This window comes from Felis catus, chromosome B1 (genome assembly GCF_018350175.1).
Source record: "Felis catus isolate Fca126 chromosome B1, F.catus_Fca126_mat1.0, whole genome shotgun sequence".
Classification (NCBI taxonomy): Eukaryota; Metazoa; Chordata; class Mammalia; order Carnivora; family Felidae; genus Felis; species Felis catus.
Genome location: NC_058371.1, coordinates 11192713 through 11215700, shown reverse-complemented (window position 1 = coordinate 11215700; position 22988 = coordinate 11192713). Strand labels below are relative to the sequence as shown.

Here is a 22988-nt window from a genome sequence, read left to right as displayed (position 1 = left end):
TGGAAACTACTGAAATATTCAGAGACAGTTCTTAAATGATGGCTAAGACTAAGCAGAAAGAAGGTGTGAGTAATATTTAAGAGGTATTACCAGTGAGGCTGTGGGAATGGGAATAAAAAAAATCCCATGTTTTGGGCTGGACCATTTTTTAGGACAATAGTACAGTTTAATGATAATCTATTTAAGGAGTAGAAAAGATACTAGTTTTGAAAATGCTGCTCTATTTGAAGTATTGCATCCTTGGGGCACCTGGGTGGCTCAGTCAGTTAAGCGTCCAACTTCAGCTCAGGTCATGATCTCACTGTTACGGAGATTGAGCCTTGCATTGGGCTCTGTGCCCATAGCTCAGAACCTAGAGCCTGTTTCAGATTCTGTGCCTACCTCTCTCTTTCTGCCCCTCCCCTGCTTTCACTCTTTCTCTGTCTCTCTCTCTAAAATTAAAAAAAAAAATTGAAGTGTTTGTACGCAATTGCAAATGTCATTAATAGCTGGATATACTAGTCTCCAGTTTAGCAGAGAGATAGAACCTTGAAATAATGATTTGAATTGTGTCTAGATCATCGCAAAGTCCATAGGAGAAAAGTGGATTGATATCCTGGTTGAAAAAATAGGGGGAAAAGGGAAGAGAGGACAAAATGAGATGGAAATAAGACCTAAGATGAAGACATGGGAACTCATCATTAAAGATGGGAAAACTACAAAAGAAAAGAAAACTACGAAAAATGAGCATGAAAATTTGGGGAAAACATGGACCATGGGATATCATGGAAGAAAATAGTATCTTAAAATAGAAAAAGTGGAGTGAACAAACAATTGGTCAAGTGCTGGAGTGTATAAAGAGTGAAGTATCTGGATTTAGTGATAGGGAAGGCAGTGTCTTTAGTGAGAATAGAATTAAGAAGTGGAGATAAAGGTCAAGTGGGAGTGACACGTAAGAGTTACAGATAAGTAAGCCAAAACATTCACTATGGAAAATATGTTCAATAAATGCCAGTTTGAGAAGGACATCAGGTGGAGTTGTGCATGTTTGCATCTATCTGTGTGTGAGATGGAAGGAAAAACTTTTTTAGGAATGTTGGCTCTCGTCCAGCTAATTATAATTAATTTTGTATTTTGTCACTCGTTATCACATCCCATGGGAACAGAAACACTTGATCCTATCCCTCCCAACAGGATGAACCAGAAAAATCATGCTCCCTACGTTGCTCTGATTATGGTAGCAAGAGATCCAGTGGACATTTGTGAGCTGAGATTTGGTGGTGCTGTCAGGCCTGGGACTTCAGTAAGGATACGACTCATTTCTTAATACAAGCACATATGGAACTTTTTAATTAAGTATTTGCACTGGGGGTAGTCATATAATTATGGACCTCTTACAACTAAAAACATGGGGATTCAGAACATGAGGATTTCATTAATAATACAATTAAATTGCACCAGTAATAAAGTCTAGATTCTCAGACACATAGTGGATGCTCAATAAAGGATTGATGAAAGATTTATTAATTGATAGGTTACAGGGAAAATATATTTTTTCCATATTTTACCTAGAGAGTAGAACAATTAAACTGAGGGGAAAAAAGTGATCAGAATTAATTAAAAAAAATTTCTGGAGAAGTCAAAAATTTCAGATCCCTAAGCGTCCGACTTCAGCTCAGGTCATGATCTCACAGTTTGTGGGTTCGAGCCCCACATCGGGCTCTGGGCTGACAGCTCAGAACCTGGATCCTGCTTCTGATTCTGTGCATCCCTGTCTCTCTCTCTGCCCCTCCCCCACCCATGCTCGCTCTCGCACTCTCTCTCTGTCTCTCTCAAAAATAAACACTAAAAACAATTTTAAAAAAATAAAATAAAAAATAAAAAAAGAAAATTTCAGATCCAGACAACCACAGTTTTGTTTGGAGTCATATGACAACACTGGCTCTTCATTGTCAGAAAGGCTGATTCAGAGACACCCAGAATTGTTCTGTTTCCTTATCAAATTGGAAACGAAGCTGATATCAGAATTTATTAGCCAGGGAATGTCATCTTCCAGTCCAATTATTTTTTGTTTTGGACATTGCTGGCTTTTGTGTTCTATATACTTGATTTATCCATTCAGGTAAATAAGAGTTAATATTAAGAGTGTCAGTTTGGCCCCAAATGATAATTAGTATAATCTGTTGTGTATGAAAGCTGCGTTGGCAGGACTTGGGAGTTTAATAATGCCCATGGTATGAAATCAACAATTTGTCATTGTGGCTGAAAAATGCACAGATGGACACTCAGTCCTCATTTTGGAATTTATTTGTTTTTCCAGAAGATCCACTGAGGTTATGCTTCTTTTATTTGCATTGTCATATTAAAAATAAAAGCCAGTGGCGGAACTGTTGCATGTCAACATGGTATGCCGTTTTCTTATTTATCGTTATTAAACTCTTAGCTAGTGTGCTATTTTTATATTTCCTTTCATTAACCTTACATTTGTGGATGAGTACAGAAACATGAGGGAAGGCTAAAATTGTAAGAAATAATAAGATCATTTAAGAATATGTATTACTTATATACATATGTAGTTTTATTCTGATATTATTTGAAGCATAATAGTGCATTTTGTACAGTTTATCATATATATTATAGGTATGTTTATATAACTGATACATTTCATAGCAGTGTAAATATGCAACTTTATAGATATGGTATATACAAAAATTGTCTTTACAAATATGGTAGTGGAGATGTTTATGTTGCGAGGCTCCATATTACCATTTTAAAAGAAAGGAACTATGTAATAAATTGTTTCTTTAATAGATGCCATCTTTAATATGTAGCGAACCAAGGGATTATTGGGTTTGTGAATGAAATTGAAATGTTTATAAATTGAAATCTTTTATAAAGCTTGTCTGGGGGGCAAGCTAAAAGGAGACGCTTGGAAAGGAAGGCTGTATTTCCAGGAAATGTATGTGACTATATAATAGTAGGCCGTAGCTCATATAATTCATGAATTTGGTGCTAACATTCTCTGAATATGATCTATTTCCTTTAGCACATGTCATAGAACATATATGCAATATATAGTTTTACACTCACAGCTAAGAATATCGTAAATTAAGTGCTCTGTCTTTCTCTGCCTTTGTATGCATTTATACTCAGGTAGGCATTTGTATATGAACTTGTCTAAGTAAGTTTTGTGAAACAGACATAGCTTCACTGCATAAGACCTCTTAGATTTTCCTTCTTTTTTTTTTAATTTTTTATGATGTTTATTTAGTTTTGAGAGAGACAGACCATGAATGGGGGAGGAGCAGAGAGAGAAGGAGACACAGAATCCAAATCAGGCTGCAGGCTCTGAGCTGTCAGCCCAGAGCCAGACTTGGAGCTCGAACTCACAAGCTGTGAGATCATGACCAGAGCCGAGGTCGGACACCCAACTGACTGAGCCACCCAGGTGCCCCAGATTTTCCTTCTTTCTAATAGACCTTATAATTTTATAATGTGTCCTGGAATTAAAGAAATCAAAAAATATATGTCATTTAGGACACTTCTCCTTCTCTAGACGTGAAGAAGAATTGTTTATTTTTTAGAGAGAAAGAGAGAATCTTAAGCAGGCTCCATGCTCAATGCAGAGCCCAATGTGGGGCTCGATCTCACAACCTGAGCTGAAATCAAGAGTCAGACACTCAATCAACTGAGCTATCCAGGCACCCCAGAAGAAAGAATTCTTAAAACAACTATGAAAAGGTGGTCCGTACTTACAAGAGTTCTTTGGGCTAGAGGAATAAATAAGATAGATTGACTTCAGGGTAAGCTAGTTTTCTTACAAAGCTCTAAGTCAGAGATGGAACGAAGAAGCAGGAGAGGGAGAGGGAGAGAGAGGAGGGCTTGAAGTAGGAGGAGGGAGAGAAAGTGGGAAGAAATAACGAGAGAAGAGAAGTAAGTGGAATGATAGGAAGAGGGAGGAAGAAAGGGAAGAGGGAAAGCAGGGAGTGAGAGAGAAGGAAGATTGACAGAATTAGACATAGATTCTCCATCCATTTCCAATCCTCCCCTTCATGGTACTGCCTGGAGCTAACGTGTCAGAAATGCTGCTCAAGCTACTGAGGGTGTTACCTTACACATTATCATGAATACCTTTTGGGTTCTGGAGTGCTGTAGCCATATTTTTTGTGTAGTATGAACCGTCTCCCTGAAAACTGTGGTCTGTCTCCAAATGACACCTCAGAAAATGTTGGGATAACAAACCATATGTTGAGAACTAGTGAAAATCTTCTGTTATGTTGGGGGACCCAGGAAATTCAAAAGATAGGTATGAGACTCTGCATCTAAAATAAATGGGGAGCGTAAGGACACTTTCCTGTACAAATATCTGACAGCTGGAAACACTATCGAACTTTTTCATGTATTTTATATGACACATTTATACCAAACGGAGAGGTAAAAGCCTGAAGTAAACGTCCTAGTTACAACTCTCTTCCAGAACAATCTCTAAGAATTCCACAAGGTGCAATTCTACTTTTCTGAATACAGTGAGCCCAGGAAAAACAGTTGGTTTTATCCTAAAATTACTAGATATCACCATGCTTTATTGCAGCTAAATAAGCATGAGTCAAAACAAAGATTAGGTCTTTTTGGTTCTTGAACCCATGTCCATTTGTTCTCTAGGAAAATGTGGTGCCTAAGAAAATAGAACTAGGAAGTCTTTTAAAATAAGCCTTTGCCTTTTAGTTCTAAGAATCAAATACGCATTGTGAATCGGTAAGTTCTGGTAAGTTGTATCTTTAAATCACATACTGAAGCCAAGAGAAAGAGGGGTGTACCCTCTCCATAGTTCACCTTTTTTTTCCTGCATGTTTTCACCTCTCCTGTCAGATCTGCAGAGAAGCAATTCCAAGTTGCTGTGGATGTCTGTTGTAGAGGAGACCTCTGGAGAAGGCAGTGAGTGAGATGCTGTGACTCTCTCAACTCCAGACTTGGACTTGAGGCTGTAAATGGTACTCATCATCTCCATGTTGCACTACCCATTCTAAATCCACCCTACCTTCAGTTGGCAGCTAATCCTGGTTGCTTAACTCTAATGTGACCAAAACTCATTCCACAAGGGTCTGAGCTCTGGGCTATCATGCCCTCCTAATGCCAGGTTGTTCCACACATCCATTCAGTTATATTTGGACAAAAGAGTAAGAAGGGGCACTCAAGTGAACAACATGGGTTCCAAACATATGTCTGTCCCCTCTTAATTGGTAAAAGCCTTCCTACTTCCTCCTGATAAGAATCATTTATCCTGCCAACGTGATGCTGCTTCTTCTCACCTGCTAATTTGTAGGCAGAAAGGCTTCAAAATGCTTAGTGAGATGCATGTGCCATGAAGTAGGTTCTTTAGGCATGTTTGGAGATTTTCCCATTGTCTTTCAGTGATGGGTTTCCAATTTGATTCCATTGTGTTTGTAGAACACACTATATGATTTAAATTATTTTAAGCCTTAACAAGTTGAGGCTTGTGTTATGGCGCAAGGGATATGGTTAGTTCTCAGGGATGCTGGAAGTACTGACTCTCCCTGGAACCACTTCTGCCATTTCTACAACAGGGATGGGTGGGGATGCTCGCAGGTTAGGGGTGAACATCTAGACTCCACATGTGGTTTTTATGGACACAGTTGGAAGGGGGTGAGGGTGAATATTATAATTAGTAAGTGGGAGTAAAGTCCTAGCTCCCTACTGGACCTTCTCTGATACCACTCTGGAGGATGTTTGTTGTCTTGTTAGAGTCCTAGGATCACCAAAGGCCATGCTCCCCACTCAGCCTCTGCTGGCATGGATAGACATTAGGCTATGGTTTTGAATGTGATGTTTGGCTAGAGTAGAGCAGCTATTATCTATAAGTTTTCTGTATATGTAGCTAGTCCCTTTCCCTGTTCTTTGATTAGAGAATGGACTTTTCTTGTGGATATTTTTGTCTGCTTTCATTGGAATTTCTGGGTTGCTAGCTTCTGCAGCTCTAAGTCAGGGATATTATAGAGCAAAAAGAAAATCCAGAGAACTCAAGTTAGGTTCTGAAGTTCCTAGTGGATCTGCCTTCCCCCCATTCCCCCACCCCCCAACCGCTCAGAGTCTTCTTATGTTTAATATGTGATGTCTAGGGCTTTTAGTTTTCTTTAGCAGGATACTGACAAAGAGTGCATCTCTACCTATTTCTCAGATTCAAAAGTCCTTCCTATGAAATTTTAAATCGTTTTGACTGTAGGTAAAAGGAAACAGGCAAAATTAATTTCAATAGCAGATCTTATTCAATGCGATATACCCAAAATATTTTAATTTTAACATGGAATATTACAAAGATCATTGAGATAATTACTTTTTATTACTAAATATTCAAAATTTGGGATTTATTTTATACTTACAACGGATCTCAATTCCTGGTAGTCACACTTCAAGACCTCAGTAACCAAATAAGATCAGCAGCGACCATATTGGCCAATAGAGTTCTATACAAACACATTTGGAAATGTATGTGAAATACTTATTTTGTTAAGAAACATACAGTTCAGTTTGGCCTGCAGTGAACTGCAAAGTTCAGTGGTCCTTTCTTATCTGTTTCAGGTTCGATTAGGAGAAATGGTCAGAAAGCTGGAGTGATAGGACTCCCCAGTAATAGAGGGCGTGTGGTGGCCCTTATGTGCCAGCAGTCATGGGGACTAAGCCTGCAGAAAGTTGTAGAGAGAATTAATTGAACATAACACCTACAGGGGCAAGGGCAGCAGCAGCATCATGATTCCCTGGTAGGACCAGCTTCCTGAGTGTTTTGCCTATGCAGGCACATGGGGCCCACCCTCAAAAGGGCCCCCACACCTGGAGGTGACTTGTACACCATAGGCTTGGCAACACACATGTGCTCCAAGGACGGCAGAGAAACCTGGGGAAGATTCAGGATATGACACCAGTAAGTTGTCTAATTTCATGGTCAGGATTATGCCAGCACATACCCTCCAGAGTAAAAGTCAAATTGCTGCCTCCTACATCTACCAGTAAAGAAGGAAGAACAGTATTTGGCTGATTTTTGTGTTTTGTTTTTGTTTTTGCTTTTGCTTTTTGTTTTGTGTGCGTGTGTGTGTTTGATTCTGAAGGCACTAAAGGAGAAAGAGAGACATTTATAGAACCATTCTTAATCTAATTTTCTGTGATTATGTCAAAATATACCATAGACCATTTAATAAAAAACAAAATTAGCAAGAAATCAATATGCACATGCCCATACATCAGGTACCTTGTGCAAAATAAACAAAAGGGGAGCATACTTAAGCAGTAAGGATGTACTAGTATCAAATTATTTAATTAAGAATGCATCTTGTTTGCAGGGACAGAAACATAAATTATCAAGTTCTCTTTTTTCTAGTATCCAATACTGTCTGCTACTACAGTGTATCCATTTTTTTCTTCATTCTCCATTTCCAACTGTGCTGATATGTCTGTTTCATTGATTTACTGCCCATCACATCTGAATCTTATCTGACTCATTGGCAAACTATCATTCACAATAGACTTTCATTAATTAAATGGTGTGTAAACTGCACTGTAGAACCATTCTGCCCTGACACCTGCAAATTAATAGGATTGTTTTCTGTATCTTGAACCTTCTTTGTTTTCATTGCCCATGGCAACATCAGGTTTCCAAAGAAGGGCCGGTTTCCCACTGCATTGGGATATTAATAGCGCCAGGAACAGCAGAAAACAGGTAGTCATGATGGAACTTGTTTATTTTACCCCTGTAAGTAGCTTGAACTTCAGCCTGTATTCTCTGAGGATATTACCTTTGTCATTAAATTTAAAACTTCTGCAAAGATATCTTTCATAATCATTCCTGCTCAAGTTTAATTTTTTCTTTGTCTGAGATGACTTCGTCTTTAATTTTTTTTCCTGCCTTTGATCAACTTTTGTTGCACTTTTTATATTGTATATTTACTCAATATTATTACCCTAGCTACAAAATCTACCTGCTCTAAGTTATATTATGGTTTAGATAAGTAAGCAAGTATTTGTCGACTTCTTTCCCCTCTCAATGGATATTTGTTGAGGATCCCTATGACACAGGAGCTGTGTTAAGGCTGAACATCCGAACTCAGTTAAAATCAGACACCTGGCTACACCTCATGTGTCTCACAGACTAGTGGAGAAGAGAGCCTCCTATCCAGAATATCACAAGGAGTTATTTTTATCAACTGTGGTAATGCTTTCCTGAGAGGATGCAACAGTGAATATTTCTTGAGGACCAAATATTTGAGCTGATAACTAATATCTGTGGGCAATGAAGGTGATGTTGACTGATGAGCATTGTAGGTAATGGCCACCATAAAAACACCCCAAAACTGTGGGCTTTGGGAACTAAAAGAAAAACCTATAGAGCAAAATGAAGAAAACATGGAGGAACATATTGGTAAATAAGAGAGGGACTTAGGGCTTAGATCACACAAAGTCTTTTTTTTTTTTCACAAAAGTCTTTTTGTTGGTGGTGTTCACGGTAAAGAGTTTGGGGTTCGTCATAAAAGAAATAGCTTAAAGTTTTAAGCAACAAAATGGTTTAATATTTTGATTTTAAAAAGAATATTCTTACTACAAAATACTTTATCAACTACCAATATCTCATGGATTTGGACACAAGATGCAAACATGGGCCAAGTGTGAATACTAACATCATTTAGAAATATCGAATATGGGGGTTCCTGGGTGGGTCAGTTGGTTGAGCATCCAACTCATGATGTTGGCTCAGGTCATGATCCCCGGGTTGTGGGGTTCAGCCCTGCATTGGGCTCCACTGTGAGCATGGAGGCTACTTAAGATGCTTTTTCTCTCTCCCTCTGCCTCTCCCCCATGTGCTCTCCCTTTGTCTGTCTCCCTCCAAAAGAAAATTTTAAAAATTAGAAATACCAAATATAAAATAAATAAATGAGTAACGTCTAGAAAACCAGTTGGTAATGTGGCTGTGAAAAGGCTCCATAGCAGAGGTCATGGAGAAGGATGGCTTGTACTTAATGCAGTGGCTGAAGAGATGAGAAAAGTGAACAAGTAAACACTCTTTAGGAAGTAAATATAACACATTTCAGTAGATTAGATACTGGGGATAAAAATAGGAGTCTTGTTGAGTTTAAGGTGATAAAGTCATAGCTATGGGGGGAGTACCTAGACTAGAATGAAAAAAAAAAAACAACTCCATGGAAGGATTTGACAAGGAACCTAATATTTAATGCCCTAAAAAGACTCAGGGAGGAATAAGTCTGATGGATAGTAGAAGTAATAGGGAAACTTGAGCCTTGAAAGCTTAGAGAAGGATATTTCCAGGAAAAAAGTTTAATCGTAAAAAAATACATTAGGATCAATTGTAGAAATTTGAATATGGACTAAGAATAACACCATTTTAAGGGATTAATTACTATTTATGAAGAATGTTGAAATATTGTCTTGGTTGTATATGGATTTGTGTGTGACTGTGTCTGGAGAATCTTGCTGAAATATTTAGGTTTAGAATATCTTGGTATGAGAACTTTAGATTATTTCAGGACATTATTAACTGGGCTCATTTAAAGGCATGCTCACTTGCACTAGATGCTGCCGTGAGTCTGAGTTAGGTAGGTGTTGGTTGAAAAGTGTCTTCTGCATTTAATAGCAGAGAATAAAGATCTTTGGTGGTGTGGTAAGAGAGAAGAGGCAGATAATGGAGTAAGGTGACAAAAGAGAATAAAAGTAACTGAAATCAGCAAGTAGTCAAACTCCCAATAAAACTTTTAGATAACACAAGAGAGCAAAAACTGTTTTGTTCATTTTTTCATATTTTGTTAAAAGAATCAAGCATCTTTCAAAGCTGATGGAAAAGAGTCAACTGGAAAGAGAATGATAATAATGCAGCCAGTTTGTTGCCTAAGGCGTTGGGGTGTAAACATGACATAAGTTTATTTTGCCCAGATACTACCTTTGGAATCTAGATTTCCCACTGGGTTGGAGGTGGCTTAATGACAGCTTCCTCAGATTCCATAAAATCCCTGCCACTTTCAATTATTAGTAAGTCTCAGTTTTACTCATTTTCAAAAATTCAATCACAGACTCAACAGATTTTGGCCCTTGCCTAATTCCCAGCGACTTCATCTGTGGGCTGAATATTTCATGGAGGCGATATGGGAGCAGGATCACTCAGTGGGGTGCCTCTTTCCCCTTCTCCTTGTAGTTTTGCTGTTGTTAGGAGCAGAAAGGTAGGGGAGGAGGAGGAGACAAATGTCCCCTTATGCTGGTAGGGAGGCATTCTTTACTTCAGACCGTCCATCCACCCTTGCATTTGATGTGCGTGGACTGTGCTAATGTGGTGGGCTCCATTAGGTTGTGTCCATGGTCATCTTGGAGGGGTACTCAGCTTAACTCTTCCGCCTTACTTTTGAGGGTCCCTTGTAGAGAAGCTGCTCAGACCCCCTTTACTTGCCTGTTCACAAAGTTGTGCCTCCATCAGTATAGTTATAGAACATTTCCATTCTATCTTAAAGAAACCCTCTTTTCCTTAGTATTCACTGCTAGTCTCCCCACACCCCCTAGAACTAGGTAACCACAAACCTACTTTTTGTCTATAGATTTGCCTATTCAGGACATTTAATTTTTTTTTTTAATTTTTAATGTTTATTCATTTTTGAGAGAGAGACAGAGCAAGCATGGGAGGGGCAGAGAGAGAAGGAGACACAGAACCTGAAGCAGGCTCCAGGCTCCACACCGTCAGCACAGAGCCCGATGTGGGGCTTGAACCCATGAACCGTGAGATCATGACTTGAGCAGAAGTGGGACACTCAACTGACTGAGCCACCCAGATGCCCCCAGGACATTTCATTTAAGTGAAATCATGCCAGGAGGTCCTTTGCAACTGGCTTCTTTCATGTGTCATGTTTTAAAGTTTCATCCATGTTGTACAATGTGTCAGTAGTTCACTCCTTTTTAATGGCTGAATAATATTCCATTGTATGGATATTCCACATTTATTTATCCATATCCACTTTATCCATATTTCAGCTGATAGATGTTTTTTCCCCCCAATTTTGGCTATTGAGTAATATGCTATGAATATTTGTGTACATTTTTTGTGTGCACGTGTTCTAATTTCCTTTGTGTCTATACCTAAGAGTGGCATTTCTAGATCATATGGTAACTCCATGTTTAGCTGTTTGAGAGACTGCCAGAATGTTTTCCAAAACAGCTGCACTATTTTACATTCCTGTCAGCAGTGCATGAGGGTTCCGATTTATCTATGTTCTTGCTGACACGTTGTTACCTGTCTTTTTGATGATAACATCCCTAGAGTCATAAAGTTATATTTCATTATGGTTTTGATTTGCATTTCCTGGGTTTCTGAGTGTGTATATAATTTTATATGAATGCATAAATGTGTTCATATTATATATGCCTTACTGTTAATGCCACCTTTATTTGACTTTTGCTTTTCCACACATCTCCACATTTCCTTGTCTTTGCCCCAAAACCCACACCTGCACATCCTGCCTAGTATTCATTCATATGTTTAGATACAAATACATATGCTTCATCATATCTCACACATTTATCTGTGCTTTCTTCGCTAAATGATTCCTAATATGAATATCTCCAAGTCATTTGAGGTAGAATAAAGTTATGATTTTTAGTCTCCTTGTGATATTCCATAATTTGAATTTACCATAATTTTCCCAGGCATTGCCTTATCCGTGGATATCAGAAAGATTTGTAGTTATTTTTCCTATTTTTCCTTTGAACAATGGTATAATAATCATTCTTGTACATATGCCTCATATACCAAGGTCTTTATTTCTCTGGAGTGAATTCTAGGGTCACATAGGTGAATCACAGGGTCTGTGTGTTTGTAATTATACTAGATAATGTCTGTTCTCTTTCCAAGCTTATAGCACTGCATATTCCCATAGTAAGATATGAAAGCATCATTTCCTCATATTCCAGCAGCAAAATGAGGCACAGAAACTTTTCCCTTCCTATTCTCTATTCATACATTTCCTTGCCACTTAGTTATTAATTTTTCCATATACATTTTAATTTATCCAATTAAAAAAACAATTGGGATCCTAATTGAACTTGGAGTACATCCTTATATTAATTTTGGGAGACCTGACAATTTTATTATTTTCTTTCCATCAAAGAGCACATAATACTTTTCCGTTTGTTCAGATATTTTTGACCTTCAATATGTTTTATACTGTTATTCACACAGTTTCTGGGCTTTCTTAAATGTATGCTCAAGTATTTTATATTTAAGTATTTTATTGAGATATTTTTTTCACATTTCTAATCAGTAAGGAAATAAATTATATGTAATTTATAAGAGCAAATAGACATCCTAGAAGCAGTCTGTGCTTTAAGATAAGATACTTCATGACTGGCATTGCAAGGACTGAGAACAGGCTAAGGTAAGTGTTAGTAGAATGACTTAGACCAATATTTTTCTTCTTCATCCCTATGCCTGTAGACTAAGTTGATTTTTTTACATCAATTATTTGTACCTCTGATAAAATGCCCCTATATTTGGGTGGTTGTCTGCTGTGGCATTATCAAGCATTAAATGCTAACAAGCTGAGAAAAATTTAAGTTAGCAAAGAAAACATTGATAGACCTGAAGTAGAAAATGAGTATTTTTAAATTGCATAAAAGTCTCCACAAATCCTAACTCCATATTAAATTTTGGTGAAGAGAAATGGGCTGGCTTATATTATTGTGTGGGAAAGAGCTACTCACTTGCTCATTCATCCATTCAGTCATTTACCTATTTACCAAGAAATTGCTTAGCACCTACTATGTGTAAGACGGAAGCCTTAGCTTTCTTGAAGCACTCATTCTAATCTAGGGTTGTGAGGGGGAAAAAACATAAACCAGGTGAAACAAAGCTTGATAATGATAAATACTGATGAGAAAAACAAAATAAGGTAGAGGAATGGAGTGTGGAGGAAAGTGGGGAAGGGAGATTCAGTCTCTGGTGGGGAGTCTAGAAAAGGTCTCATGGAAGAAGTCTTGTGAGTGAAGACCCAGTTGAGGTGAGGGAGTGAACCAAACAGATTTCATGGAGTTGGGGGCGGTTTTCCAGCAGAGGAAACCACACAGGGAAACAGGATATTTTGTGTGAATAGGCTTTCAAGCTATTTGGTACTTCCATTTGGTTTTCCGTAAGGCATGTTCATCTTTTAAAGGCATGCCTACAGTGATTGCTTCTACATGCTTTGATTCTAGCTTCCCTTGAAAGTCTTCAGTTTTTCCTCAGAGATTACATTAGGAAATTTGCTGTCGATACTTGTTTATTCTAATTGTATTGGAATTGGGTGCCTGGTGAATACTGTGTCTTAATCTTTTTGGAGCTGGACTACATGTATTTAAAAGTTGCCACAGTTTATGTCTCTAGAGGTAGAGAGAAATTCAATGTACCTTTGGCAGATTTCCTTTTGTTTGGGGAAAATCTCTAATTAGGTTCCCTTAGTTACACAAATATAAAGTGAGTAGCTTCATTGTTCTTAGAGGAAATTGTAATGTCATCATTGACCAGAATTGAATATCTCAAATAAGGTTTATTAACAGAACTACATCTCCAAAATGTTGGGAATTTATTTTCCTTTCTTAAATGGGGATGTAGGGTATGAAGTGCTAAAATACTATGTCTGTTATTGGGAAAAGTACATGCTTTTTGTTGAAGCTTTTGGTCCATAACTTTGAGAGGCCAGACCAAAGCAGTCAGATGTATTGGTCCAAGTGTCCTGATGGTCTCTCCTCATAGTGGGGGATAAAATGAGTCAAGGAATTGACTGAACTTGGAGCAGGGCTGCCTCTACAAGAGTGACCGTTTCTTGATTCGTTGTGAATGTCATACTGGTTTCAGTAAAGAGATCTTGCAGAAGGATGAATGTAGCTGTAGCATGGATATATTGGGTATGTACACTTTTGACAGCTGCTGAATGAAAGAACGCCAGTTGAGTCATAAGATTATTTAGATCACTCCTTGCCGTGAGCCTCACCTTACCTCAGCTCCGTTAAGGGTCCAACAACCATTCTCTTGCGGTCACACATTGGGTGCTTGCACCTCAGCAGTGTGTAGAGGTCCAATCAGAGCATGGCTGACATTCTACAGCACAATGAGGGGCTGTCTCTGAGAATAACGTGTACCCCTGGTCAAGACTAAAGGAGGTGAGGCACAGTGGGAAGAATATTCACAAAGAGCCCTGAGTGAGAAAAGAGTGAGGTAACAACACTAAGATCTTAAATAAATGTGTGTGTTTATAAATGTGACCTAGTTCACTGTTGATATATAAATGTATTCCCTTTTGTTGACTTTGTAGGTGACCTGAAACTTAACCAATGGATTAATACTGATCAAATGTACAATATTTTAAAATTCAAAATACATGTTTTTTTATGATATAACATTATATATAAAACTATCCCTTTTTAAAAAAATAAAAATCAAATGCCATAGAATTAAACTAAAGAAGTGAAGGACTAGGGCGCCTGGGTGGCTCAGTTGGTTGGGTGTCCGACTTCAGCTCAGGTCATGATCTCACAGTTGATGAGTTCGAGCCCTGCATTGGGCTCTGTGCTGACGGCTCAGGGCCTGGAGCCTGCTTCGGATTGTGTGTCTCCCTCTCTGTCTGCTCTCCCCTGCTCACACTCTGACTCTCTCTCAGAAATAAACAAATATTAAAAAAAAAAAAAGAAAAGAAGTGAGGGATCAAAAGCCCAACTGGGAGTCGTTTTACAGATAACCTCAATGGTTCCGGAACAGAGATTGGCAAACTATGACCCATGAACCAAACCTGCCAATCCACTTGTTTTTGAAAATAAAGTTTTATTTTCTTTCATTCATTTCTGTGTTGTTTGTAACTGTTTCACACGTATATAGGCAATATATTCACAATATATAGGCAAAATTGCATAATTGCTGAAGAGATCTGTATACAATATCTGGCTACATAGAGGAAGAATTTGCTGACTGCTGTTCTAGGATATCTCCTATTTGCTTCCCAGGGTAAAAATTTTGCCTTCTTATTTATTAAAACAAAAAGGGGTGTTGATGGCAGCAACTGCTTATTGACATATAGAAATTGTAGGTTATAGAAACTATTTTCACTTTTTCCCTATTTGTTCACCCTGAGAATTGTATTTTCTGTGCCATAACATGTTGTTTTTCATACTCTCTGTTTTTATGGTTTTATCTAGGATTTTTCATTTATGTACCTCAAATCTTCTTTTCTAAGTCTCTTTTCAGATAGTAAAGTTTCCTGGCAACCCATTTTTCCCAGATAGAGGGAGAAATTCTTGTATATCACCTATCACTCTGCTATCAAATTGTGAATCCAAAATACACATGCTGTTCCCCAGTGCTGTCTTCCTAGCCAATGATCTTCATAATGCCTTTTTCTCTGTAATTTGAATACAATTCAAGGAAGAGTTAAAATCTACCCCTACTCTTCTACCCAGACTTCAAAGCCACTAGACATTCCAGTATTTATCTGATGTTAAGATTCATCCCTGAGTGAAACAACATTGAAATCTTTCCAATTCTTCCAAGAACAAATCGTTTTCTGTGGAGATCTGTCCTGAAATAAGCCATCTTGTATTATCTGAAAGTTGATATTTACATTGAGAATTATAGAAATGTGAGAATAAAAACTAGAAATGCAATTTCATTTTCCCCAGTTTTGATTCTTTAATGGAAATTATTTTCTGTTGTTGAAGACTGTCTCTACAATTAATATGGCAACAGAGAGCCAGTGCTCTTTTTTGCTTCTGTCGTAAATTCTCCTTTCATGTTTCCCTCTCCTCTTTCCATTTATGTTCCCTTGCACTTGGGAAAATATGTTTTACAAAGGGCTTCTTTGCATATCTGTCTTCTTTGAATATCTTAGAATGTAAGCTCCTTGGAGGGAGGACCTGTATCTTTTACATGTTAAAGACCTGACACAAAATGAGCCCTAAATAAATGTTAAAACATCATTAGACCAAACACTTCAATCATTCCCTGTTTAGAACAAGAGGACAGGAAAGTAGTGACAGCTGGGGTCTACTTGAGAAGTCGATACCTTCGGGTGCCTTTGTCAGGCTACAGCCTGAGGCCCCTTCTGTTGGAGAGATAATAGAAAATATTAAACATACTGACAGGTGTCTTAAGCAAGAAAGGAAGAGAAATGAAGGAAAGTGCCTCTGGGGCAGAACATTTGAAAATAGTTTGTTAGGAAGAGAAGAGAAATCATATATTGGAAAATAATTTTTCCCAATTGTGAAAGTAAACAAAATAGTTATGATTAAATGTGAAGAGAAATTGCACATTACTTTGAACAAAGAATGGCGCTACTGGCAAAATGATGCTTTACAGAATGCAAACTGCTGCCTTTGACATGAAATAATCAAGACTGCTGGTTATTGGGACAAAAGAAGTCCTTAAATATTAAAAGCATGAGTTCTGTGAGATGTCTGCGATGTATAAGAATTGCATGTATACGTGAAGTAGAGATGTGACCAATACGATGAAATTCATAGTTACAAAAATAAAATTTAAGAGAGAAAAAATATCAGGGTCCTGACTGTAATTGGTTTGTTAATTAAAGGGCTAATCTAGAAGAGTTTGAGGGGTGGAAAGAATCAGAAATGGGACACAGTTGGTATTTGTATGCGGGAGGAGGGAACTTAACATTGGTGCTGGTCGATGTGTGCTTCTTTGTTTACCTTCTCTCTTGCTTATTTTTCCACCATTTTGCAAACTAAATATACTATGTTTTCTTATAAAAAGCCAGTATATAATCAAGATAGGAGACTGAAATCCAGTCCAACTAAAGATTGGACTAATCTTTAGTCCAATAGATTTTAAATTGAGCTCTATACATTAACTGACAAATGGATCTGAACATGTCTAAAACACGGTCAAGTTTCATCCTACATCCTGAGATGGCTCTATCCATCCCCAAAATAATGGATCTTCATTGCTTTGTTCTTGCAAAAGCAAACAACTTTCTTCATTGTCAATTAAGAGTAAGGCTCAGAACCACTAGCTGCCCACGATTGAGTATCTATCAATCAATCACGCCTTCTCTCTTTCAAAATCATAATATTGGCTAGTAACATTCCAAACTTAATTTTAAGAAAATATTAGAAGGATGCTTTGTTATTTGGAATTTGGCATTTCTTACTACTTACAGTAAGAGATTTCTAATCGATTAAGGCCGTGCTAACAGGTGAAAAGGGGTATGTCTTGGTAATGTGTTGAGTGAGAATTTTTAAATTTACATGCGTTCTTCTAGCTGCAGGAAAATCATGTCTCATCGCAATCTGTAAATTTTCATATTCTGGATCAGTTTTGGAACAAAATAAGTGCTAGGTAATTGTGAAAATGCAGTTTTTAGGTATGTATTCCCTGTGGAATCACAACCAATCTGGCATCAACAGGAAAAGGTAATGAGAAGTGTAATTACCTAACATAAATGAACTCAGTAGTGGCTGTTTTCCATTTGAAAATACCACCTGTTTCTATTAGCATTTCCAGACTTCCCAGTTGTGATGTACTGTCCAGAACTGAGTATTTAGAGAACGTCTATGTATAAACTTAGGAAATATGCTAGTTTTCAGCAAGTCAAAATACAATAAGGAAAATATTAATTAAAGCTGATGCTGAAAGTTCATCTTACCTGGTAAGAGGAGAAGGTATCATTTTATTGTGTCAGGGTATTTTGTTAACTAGAAAGCCAAATTTATAATATAACTTAAAAGTGGAGATAAAACCTGGTACTGTGAAGCCATGTGGTTAATAAGTACAATTGAGAGTTTGACAAATTTCCCTTGTCAAATGAAGCTAGAATGCATATTTTTCAAGTTCCATACATTTTGTGGCATTTTAATTTTCCTCTTTGCACTTGCTAAAAGCAAAACTCTTTCATCATACCTTGTAATATATAAATGGCAGTTTCTGTGAATATTGACTAGATTTTATATTGACAGATGAGTTGAAGTGCCCTTGAAATTTAAAAAAAAAAGACTTCATTGTTACTTACTTTTTAAAACAAATACACTTTACTCTTACCTTTTTTCTATTAATAAATTGAGCAACAGTGTCATTCTGTTCCTTCGGTAAGATAGTAAAATAATTGTATTACCATTTGGGATCTTTAATACATTTTTATAGAAAACAGTTATGAATAAAAAACCAAATATTTCACTGAACAGAGAATTTGGTGTGAATAAAATAATTAACATTCATGGAACTCGGTATATACATTTGTAATGCAGGGCATTTTCTTGTGGCTATGATTTGATAGCATCCTAACATTAAAATTCAACAAAGTAAATTGAGCACAATAGCAATAGTAAAATTTCACAGTTCAGTTAGGTATCTGTTTATACATTTAGCTCGTCTGCCTTTTTGAAGAAACACTTTAGCAAAGACCGTATCACATCGGGTTTTATATTTTAAATGGATCTGATTACAAATGAAAAAAATGAGTTAACTTTAGTAGATAGCTTTAGAATAATAAACATTCTGTCTCAGAAAGTTGAATGTGAAAGGGTTATAAACTTTGTTCTGATGACACATTACTTTATGGTCCCAGGGAAGGCCACGGTTTATAGAAGTGTTGTTCCCTATTACCTCCTGGTCCCATTTCTCAGACTCATTAAGTAGGCACTTACTAAATACCTGAGAAAATCATTAATTATGTTGTCTCACTTCCACCTGTGCTTTGATTATAATTCTTTCTTAGTTTGGTAGTCAAAAACCACTTGTGAAATCAATCTTTCACTTCCGCATTTAATCCAATTTAATGTTCTCCCTTTGTAAAATTAAACCACACGATATCTCCAACAATAATAAAAGCAGTTTCCCCAGCTCTGCTTCACTGTGCCCTCCAGCTATCACCCATTCACTCCGCTCCCATTTGTAGCCAGTCTTTTGGATGAGTCTTTGTATGAGCCAGTCTTTGTATGAGTGTGGACCTCTCCCTCACTCTTTACTTATTAACCCATATCAGTATTGTAGACTCTAGAGACTTTCTGCAAAAATAATTGTTGCTGATGCTTCCTGTGACTTTAAAGCCATTACATTCAGTGAACATTTGTCAGTCCTCGTACTTTAACACTAACATCCTTCAAATATGTTGGCCGTTTGATCTTTTTTGAATCACTCTCCATCCACCTGCTCCTTGTTTTCTCCCTACATTTTGCTCCTCGATCCTGTCTTTCTCCCTGCATACTGTCATCTCCCACCTGACCATTAAATTTTGGAAATACTGAGATTGTGACTTAAAGTTATCTCCATAAGGATCCCCAGATGTACTTTCCTACTTATTTCCATTATTACATGATGACTCTTAATTGTGTATGTGAACTTCTGAATTTTCCTGTGAGTTTCAGATCTACATAAGATTTGATCTGACTTATATATGTATGATAAAAGTTAAGCTAAATATATGCAAAACTATACCCAAATCTTTTCCTATAAACCGTGACTACACCCAAGATTCCTAAGCAAGAATACTACGACTATGAGTTAAATTGCCCAGGTCAGACAGATAAGCTTTTCTGCATGGCACAGCTGTCTCCCTGACTTACAGCTTTAAAGTTCTCAAGGCCTCTCTAAAAACATGCTACCACCTTAAATATTATCATCTCTCACAAGGACAATAGAAATACCATACTATCATATCTTTTCTGCCATCACTTTTCACCTTTCAATTCCTTGTCCACATGAGTGACACTTTCAAAACACGTATCTGATCATAAAATTCTTCAGTTGCCTCCCATTGTTCGTATAATAAAACCTACAATTCTTATGAATGCAATTCTGAAATGTGCTACTTCTAATTCTCCTGCGTCTATCCCACTTTCCTGTTGAGTCTCTGCTTTTGAGCCACACAAGCCTTCTCTGTGTTTCTTGGGAGTTCTGTGGTTTTTTCATACCACAGTCAGGACCACAGAACATAGGTGTGGGCCCTGTCGAAAAAAGGAGGGCACCTTTTGGGATGAGCACTGGGTGTTGTATGGAAACCAATTTGTCAATAAATTTCATATAAAAAAATAAAAAAAAAAAAGAAAGAAAAAACATATTTTCAAGGACCCAGTAAACATAAACTGCCTTAAATCTGCACAGGGCTCCTTTAAGACCATCGGCCCCCAGTAATGCCCATTGACCCATTATTTCAGTATAAATAGAACTGACTGAGGGATAACTCTTCCTGGTCCTTTGGACTAGAACTGTCTCCCTTCAGTCTGTTAGCTATTTACTCATCCTGCAAATTTAACCCTGAGGATCATTCTTACAAGGAAGTCCTCCCTGAAACCCCACTCCTTTTTCTTTTTCTTTTTAATTTTTTTTCAACGTTTATTTATTTTTGGGGGGACAGAGAGAGACAGAGCATGAACGGGGGTGGGGCAGAGAGAGAGGGAGACACAGAATCGGAAACAGGCTCCAGGCTCTGAGCCATCAGCCCAGAGCCTGACGTGGGGCTCGAACTCACGGACCGCGAGATCGTGACCTGGCTGAAGTCGGACGCTTAACCGACTGCGCCACCCAGGCGCCCCCCCCCCCACTCCTTTTTCTTAAATTAGTCTATCAAGATCAATTCCCTTTACAACGTGCTTGCAATCAATAGATCATCTCAGTTTGAAATCACAGGTGCTATTATAATAATCTTATATCAATCTTTTCTAAGCCACAGACATAATGAGTTCAGAGATCATATGTTTTTATTTTATCTCCATGATTTAACCCCAATCCCAACATATAGTAGGTGCTTAAAGAAAATTTCTTCAGTGAATTAGTGAATCAATCAATATAATAATCCGTTAGTAGGTTTTGGTGTTTAAAGCAGATAATCACTTCTCCCCCCGCCCCCAATTCTGAACCAGTAGAAAAAATAGACACAGGGAGTGAAGTAAGGATCACACAATTTGTGGAAAACTGGATTGTGAAATGAGACTTTGTCCAAGGGCCAAACTTGTACCTCTTTAACCTCTTCGGTGGAAGTTCCCACAAATCATGGACAGAGCAACTGTCAAATGCAGACTTCTGTCAAGCAGAACCTTCTTCTCTTGGCTAACTTCATAAAGGGGATCAAATCAAGAGAAAAAGAACACGCACTGTGAGGAAGTCCACTGCAAAAGAAAGAACCAGAGATAAGGCTGCGCCTGCCCAAACATACTATCCCCAGTCTCATCGGTGATAAAATCCCTCAGCCTTGCATCAGAAGTGAGAATGACATCATGGAGAATAGGTGTAGCGTGCAGGACCTGGCTCAAGCATTGCACAGGGTTCAGTGAACTGCCTTGCTCGCTTTGCCTGCCTCTGCCCTTGATGGCGCTGCAGACCTCCCCACGACCCCATGTCTCCTTCCAGAAAACTGCCTGGATAGACTCTGTACGACTTTAGTCAGGAAGTATGTTTGCCCCTATCTGGCACCGTCCCTGGCCAAAATCGCAGCTCATTTGCACTGTCCCTTACTGGCCATATGGGAACATCTGGATCACATTCTTGCCATCTGACAACTCATGTCAGCTCAAGAGAGTAAATACTCAGCTCCTCCCGCTAACCATTCTATACAACTGAAGTTTTATTTAGGTGGCCAGTGTGTTAGTGATGCCCAGAACTTAGACCTCCTCTTGGTAAAAGGAGGAAAGGAAATTGTCACCTAGAATTCATCAGACAATTTCATTTATCTAGAAATAACTGACATTGTGCATTTTGTAGAAAAGGCGCTCAAAAATAAGTTGTGTCATAAATTTTAAAACAACCAAGATTGGGGTTAGAAATAGTGAACTCTGCATTAGAGGTGATATTCCCTCTATAAACCAAGATGTTCTCACATGTGGTTAGGACAGAAACTGCCTTGGCTACAACGGGTTCATTTTCTTTATTTACAGAAACAGCCAGTCGGGGACATAAGCTATGCTATTTATGATTTAAATAAGTTCAACTTTTTCCCCCCACTAATCTGTACATGTTCCTTATCATTGTCTTGAATGATACTAGGTTTAAATTGAAGGTCTTATAAGGAAGTATTACTAAATCAAAGACCAAAAGTGTTTCACTTTGGCCAAATTATGATTAAAATTAAGAAACATTTTTTAACATTTTATTGAAATAAACACGGTATCTCTCTCTCCCTCTACACACACACACACACACACATTCATTCAGCATCATACACAATCACTGTGTTTCTCACTGACCTTTTAGGTTAAAGAAAATGATATTCAAAAAAATCAACAGGAAAGGAAAGTGACAAGGTCGCTAATGTTGATTGCCTCAAATACAAGAGGGACTTTAAAGAACTCATTAACCGAGCAGTCAGTATGTCTGTGTTCTTAGGTTTACCTAACGTTCTAGTTAGCTAGGTAGTTGACTATAAGCACACTTATGGTAATTCAGAATGGTTTGATTTATAGGCTAAAAATTTAACCAGGGGAAATAGTGCAACCTGGTATTCATTTACCCACCCCCACCCCAGTTGGTATATAAATCTGTAATTTCATTGTTGTAAACCACCAGTGTACAGACATACATACAGTACTGGGTATAGCAAGAAGTAGTAATGTTTCTCAAACCAAGATTACTTTATGTCTACAGGAAATGAAAGAAATTATTCACCCTAAATTTACTGTAAAATAATCTAGATTAAATTTGTATTTTTGAAAATGAATGTTTTTCTATGCAATAAACCAAAAGGGCTTTTCTATTTTTCTTTGAAAAAAAAAAGATATATATTTTTTAAATTATGTCTTGATAAGAGAATAGCTACTTTGAAATCTGAAATTGTAGGCTTATTCCTCATACTTTGTAAAGTTTTCTTAAGTTCACATAATGAAAGAATAATTTTGGAATTTCCGCAATCCTCTGGTAATGCTTTGTCAAGTTTAGGGAATGTAGTGTCCCTGAAATAAAGGCACGTTAGCCAGCTGCCCCTGGTCTGTTTCTTGTTACTTCTCAGATCCATTTTCAACTGCTTGGATATAACTTGGGAATA

General features: G+C 37.7%; 1 long non-coding RNA gene across 4 annotated transcripts in view; it reads left to right on the top strand.

Annotated features, from left to right (window-relative positions):
- Positions 1 to 22988, top strand: part of LOC111560084 — a 132554-nt gene that overhangs the window by 32896 nt on the left and 76670 nt on the right. Inside the window, exons 3-4 of one of the 4 annotated variants that reach the window (XR_006597319.1) lie at positions 1174 to 1282; positions 4849 to 4970. The exons of 2 other annotated variants lie outside the window; for them this stretch is intronic. This is a non-coding gene — a long non-coding RNA (uncharacterized LOC111560084). The remainder of the gene's footprint in view (positions 1 to 1173; positions 1283 to 4848; positions 4971 to 22988) is intronic. One more of the 4 variants, XR_002741591.2, reaches the window with a different exon arrangement.